The sequence below is a fragment of the Phyllostomus hastatus genome, unplaced genomic scaffold, assembly GCF_019186645.2.
Source record: "Phyllostomus hastatus isolate PE091 unplaced genomic scaffold, TTU_PhHast_1.1 phas_contig_86, whole genome shotgun sequence".
Taxonomy (NCBI): Eukaryota; Metazoa; Chordata; class Mammalia; order Chiroptera; family Phyllostomidae; genus Phyllostomus; species Phyllostomus hastatus.
Genome location: NW_025333977.1, coordinates 12,519,356 through 12,532,960, shown reverse-complemented (window position 1 = coordinate 12,532,960; position 13,605 = coordinate 12,519,356). Strand labels below are relative to the sequence as shown.

Genomic DNA, 13,605 nt, shown 5'->3' with positions numbered 1-13,605 from the left:
CAAAAGAAAAAATAAACAAATGGAGCTATATCACACTCAAAGTTTTTGCATAGCAAGGGAAATCATCAACAAATAAAAAGACAACCCAGAATGGGAGAACATATTCACTGATACACCTGATAAGGAGTTAACATCCAAAATTTATAAAGTACTTAAAAAACTCAACACACACACAAAAAAAACACAATTAAAAAATGGGCAAAAGACGTGAATAGACACTTCTCTAAAGAGGGCATATAGATGGTCAATAGACATGTAAAAAGATGCTCAACTTCACATTATCAGAGAAATGTAAATTAAACCCACAATGAGATATAATCTCACACCCATTGGAATGGCTATCATCAATAAATCATCAAACAACAAGCACTGGTGAGGATGTGGAGAAAGGGGAACAGTTTTGAACTGCTGGTGGGAATGTGGATTGTTGCAGCTATTGTGGAAAGCAGTATAGAGATACCACAAAAAATTAAAAATGGATCTGCCTTTTGACCCAGTGATCCCACTCCTGGGAATATATCTGAAAGAACCCAAAACACTAGTTCAAAAGAACATAAGCACCCTTTGTTCATTGCAGCATTATTTACAATTGCCAAGATAAGGAAGCAGCCCAAGTGTCTATCAGTAGATGAATGGATAAAACAACTATGGGACATTTACACACTGGAATTGTACTCAGCCAAAAAGAAAATTTCACCCTCTGTAGCAGTATGAATGGACCTGGAGAACATTATGCTAAGTGAAATAAACCAGTCAGAGAAAGACAAATACTATATGATTTCACTCATATGTGGAATCTAATGAACAAATTGAACTAACAAGGAAAATGGGGAAGCAGATGACAGCTAGTTGTTGGGGCAGTGGGGGGTGGGGAGGTGAGAAGGTAAAGGGATTGAGAAAAAGGAAAAAGGACTTGTGGACATGGGCAACAGTGTGGTGGCTTTGCGGGGAGGGTGTATAAGGAGGCTAACTGGTAATGGAAAAAATACAATGAAGATTAAATTTAAAAATATCAGTACTTCACAAATAATCTATATAATTCATTACATTCCATACAAATCTATTTGATTCTACTGAAGATCTCAAATTCATTTCTATTAATTAATTAACTGAGTCTAAAATGTATATGGTCAAAGTATTGTAAAGGTCGAAGAATTGCTAAGACAGTTTTTAAAGAAGAAATAAAGAAGGGCGACCTTTTTCATACAATATGAAGACATACTTAAAAACTGAGATCATGCAAACAGTGTGGTGCTGGCACCGAGGAAAACAGACAGACCAGTGGGACATAACAGAGGCTCTTGAAATAGACCCAAACACCTCTGCAAACCGGGAATACAGCAGACCATATTGGTATCACAAATCATAAATCACTGGTATCATAAATTGACACGTTATAAGCAGACTGAAAAATTGTGTTAGAAAAACTTGCTACATATATATTTTGTATATATATATATAATCAGATTCTTATCTCACATTATAAACAAACATAAATTTTACATTAAAACCTAAATATGAAAAAAAAATTTCCTATTTTAGAAAAATATAAAGAATTATCTATCTTTATGAACAGTGTAGAAAAGGCTTTCTTAAATAAGAAATAAAAAGTATAAACCATAAAAGGAAAGATGAATATGTTAAAAGCTAAACCTTCCCATTTTAATTTACTGCTTTATTTTTAGAAGTGAAGAAGGGTCAAATTTACCTATCAATTATTAAATTAAATTATGGCATATTCATATAGTAGAATAATATACAACTTTAAAAAAATAAGCTCTCTACATGCCAATATGGAAAAAGCACCAAGATATTAAGTGATTAAAGCAATTGAGAGCAATTATACAGAATTGAGTATATATAGCAAATTGCCATTTATGTGAAATTAGGGAAATCAAGTATATATTTATATTTGTATTTGAATTAAGAAATTTTGAAAGAATATATGTTGTTTCTTGTAACCAAAGGTTGGAAAGGAGTTTGAGGTTATCTTTTCACTGTGTACGTTTTAATATACATGCATTTTTAATTTTTGAACTATGTGAATGTATTACGTATTTGAATTTTAAGTTAAAACAAAAAATTTATATAGCAAATACCCTTCCCAAGACAAAGGTGAAACGTAGGTTAAATTTAATTGCAATATATGCAGGTGACAAAGCCTTGGTATCTACAATACATAACACACGGCTTCAAATCAGTAAGAAAAAGACACTCCATGCAAATCCATGGAAAGAATATGAGTCTAAACAGAAGAGGAATTATGAATAAATTCAGAATTTAAAATGTGTTTAATTTCATCACTTGCCTGGAAAGGCAAATTAACACACAAAAAATAGCATTTTTCATCTAACAGATCAAATTAAAGAATCTTTACTGAATGTTTTCAGGCATGTGACCAAAATGCGCCCTTCTCGTGAGAGTACTAGTTGGTACGGACAATTTGGAGTGTACATTAACAGTGTTTAGTAAAATGAAAAATGTGCACACTCTACAACCCAATAATTTCGCTTCTACTATGTAACCTAGACAAAGTCCTGCATCTGTGCACCAGGAAGCACTTACAAAGATGTTCCTTTTAGTGTGTATTTAACAAACACTCCCTACAGCCCAGTAATTTCACTTCTGGTATGTATCCCAAATAAATTCTTGCAATTATGCACCAGGAAGCACTTACAAGGATGTTCCTCTTAGTGTGTATTTAACAAACACTCAATTCAGCACTTAGGACATTCCAGTCTGGTTCTAAGCACTTTATAAAGATTACCCTAGATAACCCTCATAACAACTCTAGGAGGTGGGTACAATTAACATCCTTGCCTTAGACAGAAAACAACAACAAAAAAAACCCTGACATATAAAAAAAGGTTAGAATTATGGCCCAAAGCCACATGGCTAATAAATGGTAGAACTGGTTGTGAACCCAGGCAGCTTAACTCAGAAACGTGTCCTTTCAACCCCAACAACACAGTGTCTCTTTGTAAAATCCTGCATGCCACTTATGACCTCATCAGTAGAGCAATGGATAAACACTATGTGCTGTATTCCTAGGATGACATGCTATCAGCCACTACACACATGTATAGATATTTATTTATAATTTATACAGAAATAGTTCTCAAGGCATTTTATTATGAAATAAAATTTCTGAAAGAATTTGTATACAGTTGGTATCATTTATTTCTTAAGCATTGTATAGAACGTACCAATGAAGCTCTCTGGGCCTCAAGTTTTCAGGAGAGTTCCTGGATATCGCTGAGGTTTTCTGTGCATGTCATAGGCTCTTGCAAAGCTGGGTGGCTGAACACAGAAATGGTGTACCTGGAGGACTGTCACAGGTGAGAAAAGTGACTTACAGAAAATGAAATCATTCAGGTTTCTGTGTTCGTATGTAATTTACCCACTTAAAGTTGCTTTTGAATTTATATCATTGCTATAAAGGAAGCATCTTAGTCTGACTTTGTGGTTAAACAGATTGTTCTTTATTTCAAATTTACCAAGGATGGGGTTGGGGCAGGAGCAGAGGGAAAAAAAAATAGAGCAGTAGTCTGTGAAACTAATTACCCAAGGGAATTTATGAAAATTGTGCATGCATGGATGGATCCCACAATCAGGTTTATTGAGGTCAAACGGTGTGTGGCTGGGAACCACCAAACAGGTCTAGGTGGTTAAAGTGGAAGCATTTGAAGAAATGAACATGGAGTTGGTTAAGAAGTAATTTGGAAAGCCCCACTTTCGGGTACACTGAAGGACTACATTATTTCCTAGGCCTTTCTGGTCTCTACTGGTTGTTGGTGGAAGCCTGTGGTTGTCATTCAAGGCACTCATTTATCACAGTTGGTTCCTAATGAGTCTCCTCATTCATTTCCTTTGCAAGGAGCTGCCCTGTGGGGACCCAGAGGAGCCCTCCCACAAACCTGAGTTTTGCTGCTTCTGTTGGGTAGAACTTTTTTTAATGGAAAATGGCAGAAAAACCCAACCTAAAATTATTTAAGCTGGTAAAGAACTGATTTACGGCGAAGGGTGGATCTTCGTCACCTTCAGCAGTAGCTGATTTAAGGAGCCCAAATGAAGTTACTATGATTTGGTTTCTTGGTGGCCAAATGGCAAGAATAACCAGTCCTCGTATTTTCCTGTCATCAAACCATCCAGCAGGAATGACTCTGTCCCATCCAAGCCAAACATTAGCCTTTGTCATGACTGTCCTTGGGCTGGAAGGAGTCACATGCCTCCCAGAGACCAATCATGATGGTCAGAGGATGCAATTTCTCCAACTGGCTAAGACCCAACCTGTCTCTGTAAGTCAATTCTGCCTCAAGAACATGGTTTCCCAAGAGAAACTTGGGTACAGTTCTTATAAGAAGCAGGATTAAGTGGATGCTGGGTGGTAAGCACAAAAGAAAGTCCTCTTTGCCTCATGAATATGCCTTTTAATTGAGCCAGCAGTTTATCTACATGTCAGCATGATTGCCAAAGACACGGAAATATTGATATTTCCAGTTGTACATCTTACTCTCCCCACCACACGCACACACTTAGTCTGACTGAAAGCTGGTTAGAAGTAACTCAGAAATATTCTCTCACTCTATATGTAGGCAAAACCTCAGATCAATAAGGGGCCAAAGCCCTTGTCATACACTTAAAAGGGGAGAGAAAAGCCTCCACATATAACAATCCACTGGGTACCACCAATTAATTTATGCATTAGAGGTTTGAAGAACATTCTTCTTAAAGGAAATAGAGATATAAGGGGATGCAGGACTGCTTGTAAGGGATCCCTAGTGTGTCATGACTGCAAGGAGGAGTTCTATATTTGGATGGTAAAAGAAAGTGAATTAGCAGTTTGGATGGGCGCGAGAAGGAACAGTGCTAGCGTGGAAAAACTGCTGCTGCTTCCTGTAGTCGTTCAGTGTTTCATCAGCCATATCAACTGCATACTTAGACTTTTTGCTCCTTTCACCATTCTACTTCTCTTGTGGTGTTTTTCTTCTACCATGTTTGGCTTAAACACTATCTCACTTCACTGCTTGCGTCTCTCCATTCCTCCTCAAGCCTTTTTTTTACTGATGCCTGCCTGATAAAAGGCCCCACATCTGATATTAACCTAAAACTTCCTTCATTCCTTGAAGTGAGTTACTCATTAACAGAAGTTAAATTTGTTAGGCAAATCTAATTCTTTCAAACTACCGATTTGCTCCAAGAAGCTTCTGTAAATCTCCTGTGGAAATAAGTAAAGCTTTGTGCCAATTGTGAGCTCTAAGCAGAAGTTTGGGAGAGAGAGAAGTTACTCATTTGCCCTATTCCACACGGTGAGTCCAGGGGAGGGAATCAACTGCACCGCAGGCTTGACCAGCAGCGCGGGGAAGCTCAGCCGTGGCCGACAGGACGGGACAGGGGCTACGGGGCTGCCTCTGAGCATCGTCCTGGGTTCCAGACAAACTGCTCTACAGATCAAGCGTTTGCCTTCCCTTTCCTATGATGGCCAGCTTCCTGTGCAAAGAGGTATGGCTATCCTCTTTCCTGTCCTTTTGTTCAGCAAAAACAAAAGCTCATTAAAGTAAATGTCAGAACCTGCCTGGTGAGAGGAGGAGTGGGCTTCCCAAGCTGGGCAGAGAAACTTCCCAGGCGCTGGCTGACTATGCAGATTAAGCATTTTGGGAGTCTTGTGTCTAGCCATGTATGCAGGCTTCTCAATTATTAGGGTAAAAAAAAAAGCCACCTCTCTGTGGGTTATTAAAACATGTCTCTAGGCCTCAGGAACAGAAAACTCTGCTTCTTCGTGCATTTTCTTCTTTGCTCCGTAATAGTTGAGGCTCATTTTTTTGTCATGCTTTTGTTTATCCGAAGAAACATTTTGCAGCCAGCAAAGAAACTGACCCTGCCTATAATTTTCAAAGAAAATTCAATAGCATTATTATAGTCCCTGAGCAGGACAGTCACTGTTACTATTTGTTGTTGTCATCATTCAGGTATCTTAGAAATCATAATTGAATCTAACCACTGTTTTGTTCTTTCAAATTGCTATAGTAATCTGTTGTTGGATTTCATGACATTTATATATGTTTTCAACTGAAAAGATAGAAAAATACTTAAGAAATTATTTGAATTGGCCATGCAGTTGTTTGATATATGGAATTTAAATATAAGTAAAGATATATTTAACATTAAATTTTTTTTATACTTTGAGAATTTGGGTATGCTTTCTAGAACAATAAACCCATGAAATTTGAATTAAATTTTTTAGCAAGAAGGTATCAATTCCAAAGCAAATATGACCTATAAAACCCAGTTTTACAGGTGAAAGTGGATACGCTATGAAACCGTTATGACAGATCACAAATTCTTGGTTTAGAAAGTTGGTTAGGCTTGAAGATGTTTCCCTCATTCCCAATGAAGGAAAGTGTTTCCTATGTATTTGTGTTTCAATAAGTTGCAATACATATTCAAATTTAAATATGGGATTTGCATTCTTGCCTAAATAGGTCACCAAAGCTATTTTTTGCATGCTTACAGGCCTGCTACAAACAGACTGTATGAGTCCTAGCAAAAAGCCCAAGGGCTGAGTTCTTTAGCATCATTGGGAATAAGGCAGCCTCTGAGGCTTTCAGTGGAAGTGAAGTGTAGCAACATGTGGTGGCAGAGGAAACCGAGAGACGCCCCTGGAACAATAGACATCTTGCAGGGAGGGCTGAAATGCATGCGGCCAATTCCCATGGGAACGCCTGTAGTTCTTTCACACTGTGTGAAAAAGATGCTCCTTGAAAAGACTCTTTAATCCTTTTCTTTCAAGGAAAAATCTATCTGAGAACTTCATCGACAGTTTTTAGAACCCACAGGGGTCTATATTAGTCAGTGGGGATTTTTAATACAGGTGAATAAAATGAGAATTTGTGATGCATGGTGATGCTGTCCAAAGCATAATGTAAATAAATATTGTTATTCTGGAAGTGAGGAAACCAGAGAACTTCTGAACCCAGAGAGGGGAGCTGGAGGATGATTTCCTCAGAATAAATGGGCTTCCTGAGTTTCCCTGTATTTTCATGCAGCAGAATCTACTGATGCATAACAGTGCACACCAGCAATGCTTTATTAGCATCTCTCAAGTGTAGGTCACCTTGAAAAGCCATAAAGAACTTTCCTTCTGGTGTGCTGAAGGGAATCATACACTCCCTCCTCACTGTTACTGTTTAGCCATGGTAGGAATAGTGTCACAGTTAGCCTTTCTCTCCAGGGAACGAGATAGTTTTGAAAAAAAAAAAAAACAAAAACAGGGACACATTCAAGATAGTTCTTTTTTTTTAAGATTTTATTTATTTATTTTTAGAGAGGGAAGGGAGGGAGATAGAGAGAGAGAAAGAAACATCAATGTGCGGTTGCTGGGGGTCATGGCCTGCAACCCAGACATGTGCCCTGACTGGGAATCAAACCTGTGACACTTTGGTTCGCAGCCCTCGCTCAATCCACTGAGCTACGCCAGCCAGGGCAAGTTTTTAAAGTACCCAGATTTAAGATTGAAGGAGAGCACAAGTAGGACATAAACATGACACAAAGGGAAAAACCTGGGCATCTTTAACATGCGCACTTCATGTTACATAGCTATACAGTAGAGCATCGATATTTAAAAGGGATGGCATGGGCACATGTTAACAGGAGAATGATCTATAAGAATAATATTAGTAAGGATATGACTGTTGTCACTTCTTGGGTGGTTGCTCTCTGTCGAGGTCTGTGTTAAATGCTTTACGTAATCTCATTAAACCTCCCAACAACCCATATCACAATCCTCAGGTGCAAATAAGAAACCTGAGGCTCAGGGAGGCTAATCAATCTGCCCAGGTGCGCAAAGTAGGCAATGGCATTGCTGAGCCCGTTGCGTCCAGGTTCCCAGTTGTAATTAGGGTCCCATAGGTCCAAGCCTGGACCCTACACTCTTTTAAAAATGTAAGAAAATTGGATAAAATCTAGTGATGAGAACCATTAAGAATGGAGGATGAAAAATGGAGAAATGCTAAAGAAGTATAAATTGTCCATTCAAAGAAGAGATGCTATCACCATCTGTAAGCCAGGAAAGTTACTAGTGAAAGAACACACCTACTCACAGATGGCCAGATTCTCTATTTTTATAAAAGAAACTCTTCAAGGGGACATTTCTCCACGTGTTGATGGCATAAAAATATGATTGATCACCAAATGTCTAGGAAGGTTTATGAGGTCGTTCTCCTGGAGCCTATGATGTGGTTCAAGAGCAGGCGCATGGCCTCCTGACCACACGCCTCTGAGGGTAGTGCTCTGGGAAGACAGTTGCAACATCCACATCTCAGTGATCACACACAGGAATTTCTCTACAGCACAGCTTCCCGTACACTTTGCCAGCAGATAGGCGATTTTTTAAAACTTTTTAAAAAATATTTAATTTATTTATTTTTAGAGAGGGAAGAGAGGGAGAGCGAGAGAGAGAGACATCAATGTGCGGTTGCTGGGGGTTATGGCCTGCAACCCAGGCATGTACCTTGGCTGGGAATCGAACCTGCAACACTTTGGTTTGCAGCCCGCGCTCAATCCACTGAGCTACGCCAGCCAGGGCAGATAGGTGATTTTTATGGGCAGTAGACCTACTACAGGAACAGACAAAATACGAGTAGAGAATTACACAGTTTAAAAACATTTTTTAGCCCTGGCTGGCGTAGCTCAGTGGATTGAGCGAGGGCTGGGAACCAAAGTGTCCCAGGTTCGATTCCCAGCCAGGGTACATTCCTGGGTTGCAGGCCATAACCCCCAGCAACCGCACATGGATGTCTCTTTCTCTCTCTCTCTCTCTTTCTCTCTCTCTCCCTCCCTTCCCTCCCTAAAAATAAATAAATAAATAAATAAAAATAACAAAACAAAACATTTTTTAATGCACTGTTAACTGTTGAAACAATAAAAGAGGGTTTCAGTACTTTTTTCTCCTCTGAAGTGTCAGGATATATATTTTCTCTGCAATATTTAAAACACAAATTGATATATCTGGTCCAAGTAGATTTTCATGAAGAAACTTCCAGCAAATGAAGTGGGGGAAAAGAGGGCACAGTAAGTCCTCACTTGATGTGTTCAATAGGTTCTTAGAAACTGCAACTTTGAGCAAAATGAGGTATAACAAAACCAATTTTACCATATAGGCTAATTGATGTAAACAGGAGTTAAGGTTCTGGTTGCAAAAATATAGCAAGTTTTTTAATAAAGACCTAAAATACTTGTAATAGTAAACACTGAAATAAATGTAGCTATATATACACTTAAGAAAGATTAATAAAAACAAGTCAGATCATTATTTTCCAACCCAGTTGTTCTAGTTCAAGGTCTTCGGTGGCAGGAATCTCTCCTTGCAGGTCAGGATGCAAGGCAGAAGCTACCCTGTACACGATGCCCTTCCACTGGGGGGCACACTCGCAAGCACACCCACACTCAGGCTGGGACGACTTAGACAAGCCCATTCACCTCATGTCTACATCTTAGGGATGTGGAAGGAAACCAAAGCACCCAGAGGAAACCCACGCAGGTGTGAGGAGAACTTGAATGCTCTACACACAGGGGCTGCTGGCCAGGACTCTAATTTTTTTTCAATGTCATAACAAAACAATGTTCAATGAAAGGACACTATTCCAGAACCTGCTGTACACATTTTTGTTAAGTTTGTTCTGTTTATTAGCAACTTCCTGCATCCTTAAACTTTTAACAGTATTAATCTAGAGCAGCGCTTTTCAACCGGTGTGCCGCAGCAATTTTTAGAACATGCAGAATTTTTAAAACTGTTTAGCCAGGGGCACTAACCTCTTCTTCCCTTAGATTGTCAAATTAAAAAATGACAACAGCCAATAGCCATCCAGTGTGAGTGAATCAAAATTATACCTAGTTTTTTGTCAGATCAGCAAAAATACATGTATTTTGGTGTGCCGTAGAATTTCAGTAATTAGTTTACTTGTGCCATGGGGTGAAAATGGTGGAAATCACTTCTGCAGGAGCTGTGGCTCTTGCAGGACAAACTGTCAGTGTTTCAAACTCCGTGTGTGAGAGGAGAGGAGTGTTAATTAAGTTACAGCTCTCTCTTCCCCGCTTTGTTGAAATGGCTCCCAATAGCCATTCCAGTCACTTGCTTGAGTTGCTGTTGAAACTGTGTTTCCTATGTGGCTCGATCCCCACCCCCCATTCTTTCCAGGGCAAGTATAGATTTTCACGAACACAGGGAGTTTTGTTTTCTCTGTTACAAACAACTCTACTTTACTGGAGCAGGCTTTATGTTTCGCCCCAGGAAACAGAGCAATTCACTCAGAGGTAACTCTCTCTCCACTGGGCGAGGTGTAGCCTGTCACCTGACTGGCTCCGGAGCTGTCGGTGGCATCGGGCTGCATTCCATGAATTCTTTCACCCAGCACCCGGCACCACAATGATCAACTTCAGGTTCACTGAGCTGAGTGGATTCCTCTCGCTGCGCTCGGGGAGCCCGCTGCCCGAATCTCCCTCCCAGCCTCCAAACACACAGCTAAGTGACAGCAAGAGCGCCTGTGAGGACTAGCACGCAGGTAAACTGAGTTTGCCGGGAGGGAGAACGGTGACTCCCTGAAATGCATCAGCTTGGTGCAGCATCATTTCTCTTTTGGGGGTGTCTGTGTCTTCTTACAGAAACCTGGCTTGTCAACCAATATCTGCTGAAGAAATATATACTAAATAATGAGAATGTGGACTTCAGTTTAGGTTCCTGAAACATTAGAAAAGGAAATGATGAGAGTGAAAGTTGGGAGTAAGAAGGAATTTTATAAGCCAGTGGGTTGTGTTTTTTTTTTTTCAATTCAAAAAGTACGAGATTTGGAGACTGACCTACTTGGATGTGAATCTTGGCTCTGTGTGTAGCCTCGGACAGGACACTCAATCTCACCAGTCCTGTTTCCTCTTTGTAACCTGCCGGGTCCGTGAGAGAAGTAAGAGCAGAGAGTGGCTAGCAAAGAGCTTCATGTATAGAAAGTGCCTGAGTGTGCACACATATGTGCATAGGCGTGTGCTTGTGTGTGTATCATTGGGTGCCTCTGCATCCATGCATTTAGATCACAGGGCTACGACATTCAAAAGGATAGTGGGTTCCCCAGGAAATGAGGTAGAATTTGATCTGGCTCTGACCTTCTCTGTTGTTTCAAAGAAACCAGACACTGGAGCAAAACATTGACCCGAGCTGCTGAAAAATAAATAACGTGTCTTGCTGATCCTTATCCAGGAAAGATAGCACAGTGTGGCATGTGGGATGCTCTTCAAATGAGGACTGATGGGAAGGGAGGCAGCTTAATAATTATCACACACAGTCATGTATACGGCTGTACACAGCCCTGAGTGGGCTTTGTCTTGGGAGACCAAGTGCCTTCAATCCTAACTCTGCAGCGTACTCTCCGTGTGCCCTGGGCTGGTTGTTTTCCTCTCTGAACATCAATTTCTCATCACATGAAATTCTCATGAGAATTAAGTTACTCAGTACTTGGGAAGTGCTTGAAGTAGTGCCTGACACCTGCTTAACACTCACGGAACTTCAAATGTTGGTGTCACTATTTCACAAAGGGCTCTTTCACGTGTGTTATCAGCTTTCATCTTCGAAATAATCTGATGAGATAAACTAGGCATATATTAACCCCATTTTGCAGATCTAGAAACAGAGGCTCAGGGAAGGAAAAGACATCAATCAAAGGTCCCATAACCACTGAGTGGCCGGTCTGGGACTTGAACCTTGGTCCCCAGACAAGAAGCTGACTTAGCATGTACTTAGGACACCTGCATTGAATGAAACATATTCAGAAAGGTTGGTTCCAACATCATGTCCTCCACAAAGCCATTCCTTATCATCTTCCGCTAGGAACAATCTCTCTCTCCCTTGTACTTCCACAAACTTGCTTTTACAGCGTGCAGAAGACTTCTCTCTGGGTCATCTCTGCATTGTAGAATGTTTGGTATAAGTCTCACCCCTTCTTCCCCCACCCCTAGATGTGTGAAAGTTTCCATGTACAGTCACATGTTGAACAACAATGTTTTGCATGTGATGGACACTTAGGAGTAACAGGTGAAGGTGAAAGCATGGTTGTGGGCTCCACACCACTGTCACGGCACATTTGGAGAATACAGAAAATGCTCAGACAAAGCCTGTGGGTGCCCCTCTCCCCCAACCCATATTTCTGCTCCTTCTCAGAGCCCCGGCTCTGATATGTGTGGGACAGCTGAGTCTGATTCGGGAAGTGCCAGATGCTGACCAACAAGCTAACTGGTCAAGGCGAACTCATTTCCAGCCCATGTCTTATCTTCCTGAATATGACTTCACTGAGGCTCTCTTACTATAAATATCTGAGTTGGGGAGTGCGGGTGGTGGAAGAATGCATTAAAGGGAAAATTGAGGAAAAAAACTGCCCTACCTTTTCTTGTTGCTGTTGTAATTCACCCTTCCACAATTTGCCACGGTGGAAACTACTCTGTAGGGGTACTTTATTCCTCTTCTCTTTCTAAACCTTCCCTACAAAGCTCCTTCACTTCTCTTCCTCTAAGCTTCTCCTCCCTGCAACTCTTCTGCTTTCTGGCTGGCCTACACCCCAGGGCATACAGGTGGGTAGGGATGCAGAGTCAGTGTAGGAGGAAAGAAGAGTTCATTTTCTTAAGACTTTACCCATCTCTTTATCCTCAAATGTTACTAAGGCTCTGAGGGCCTTTACTCCTAATAGAAGTCTCACATGAAACCAGCATACCACAATGGTTATGAACTTGGAACCTAGCAGTCTGGATCCAAAATCTAGTTCTCCAGTTTACTAGCTGTGTGTCTTGGACAAGTTATTTAATGCCTTGGTTTTCTCACCTGTCAAATAGGGATAAAATATTTTCGTATAGTTATTATGGGGGTTAAGTGAGTTAATGTCTACAAAGCATTTAGAACAATACCTGGCACACAGACAAGTGTATATAAATATTGGGTGTTATTTTTCTAAAGCTGGTGGGTTGTGTAATAGTTTCATATAGGCAATATGACCCTTGAAATCTCTTTAATGGCCCATGAATTGCATCTTTTGGAATACTACTTGGAGCTTATTTACTTGAGTGCCTGATGAAAGATGTGGCTTGTACTTAGAGACCATATTGCATAGAGACTATGTATCTTTACACTTTAAAATTGCATTTAGCACAGAAGTACTCCCACAGTGATAGCACAGGAGGGGTGTTTTTGATGGCCTAGGAAATAAGAGACTCCCCTCTTCCTTTTCACACTCACTCTGTGGAGACCAGCAGAGTGAAATGCTAGAAAGAATTGCCTATTGCTTGTATTAAATAAATCACTCTCAGTTCTCACTCTCTGTGCAGGTGGCTGCACTTGTACGTTACCTGCACGTACGAGATAACTCCTATTATCTGTAAAGTGTGGGAGAAGCCCGCTCGTCTGAGATTAAGAGAACAGTACTCCCACAGTTACCACGGGGCCTTGGTGAAGTCATTAAACCTCCCTGGCCATTAAATGATTGCTAAGGTCTCTACAGTGCAAGTGGTCTGTGATTTTATTAGGCCCAGAAGGGAGCTGATGAGAATAATCAGATATTTAATTTGCACTATTTC

At 40.4% G+C, this 13,605-nt stretch overlaps 1 protein-coding gene across 5 annotated transcripts in view; it reads left to right on the top strand.

Annotated features, from left to right (window-relative positions):
• Nucleotides 1-5,220: 5,220 nt before the first annotated feature.
• The window catches only part of VEPH1 (ventricular zone expressed PH domain containing 1), a 209,514-nt gene continuing 201,129 nt past the window's right edge, over nucleotides 5,221-13,605 (top strand). For 3 of the 5 annotated variants that reach the window (XM_045852121.1, XM_045852117.1, XM_045852122.1), the window contains exon 1: nucleotides 5,239-5,502. The gene's annotated coding sequence lies outside the window, so the exon portion shown is untranslated. Of the gene's footprint in view, nucleotides 5,503-10,426; nucleotides 10,560-13,605 lie in introns of those variants that run through there. The other 2 variants (XM_045852120.1, XM_045852118.1) reach the window with 2 other exon arrangements.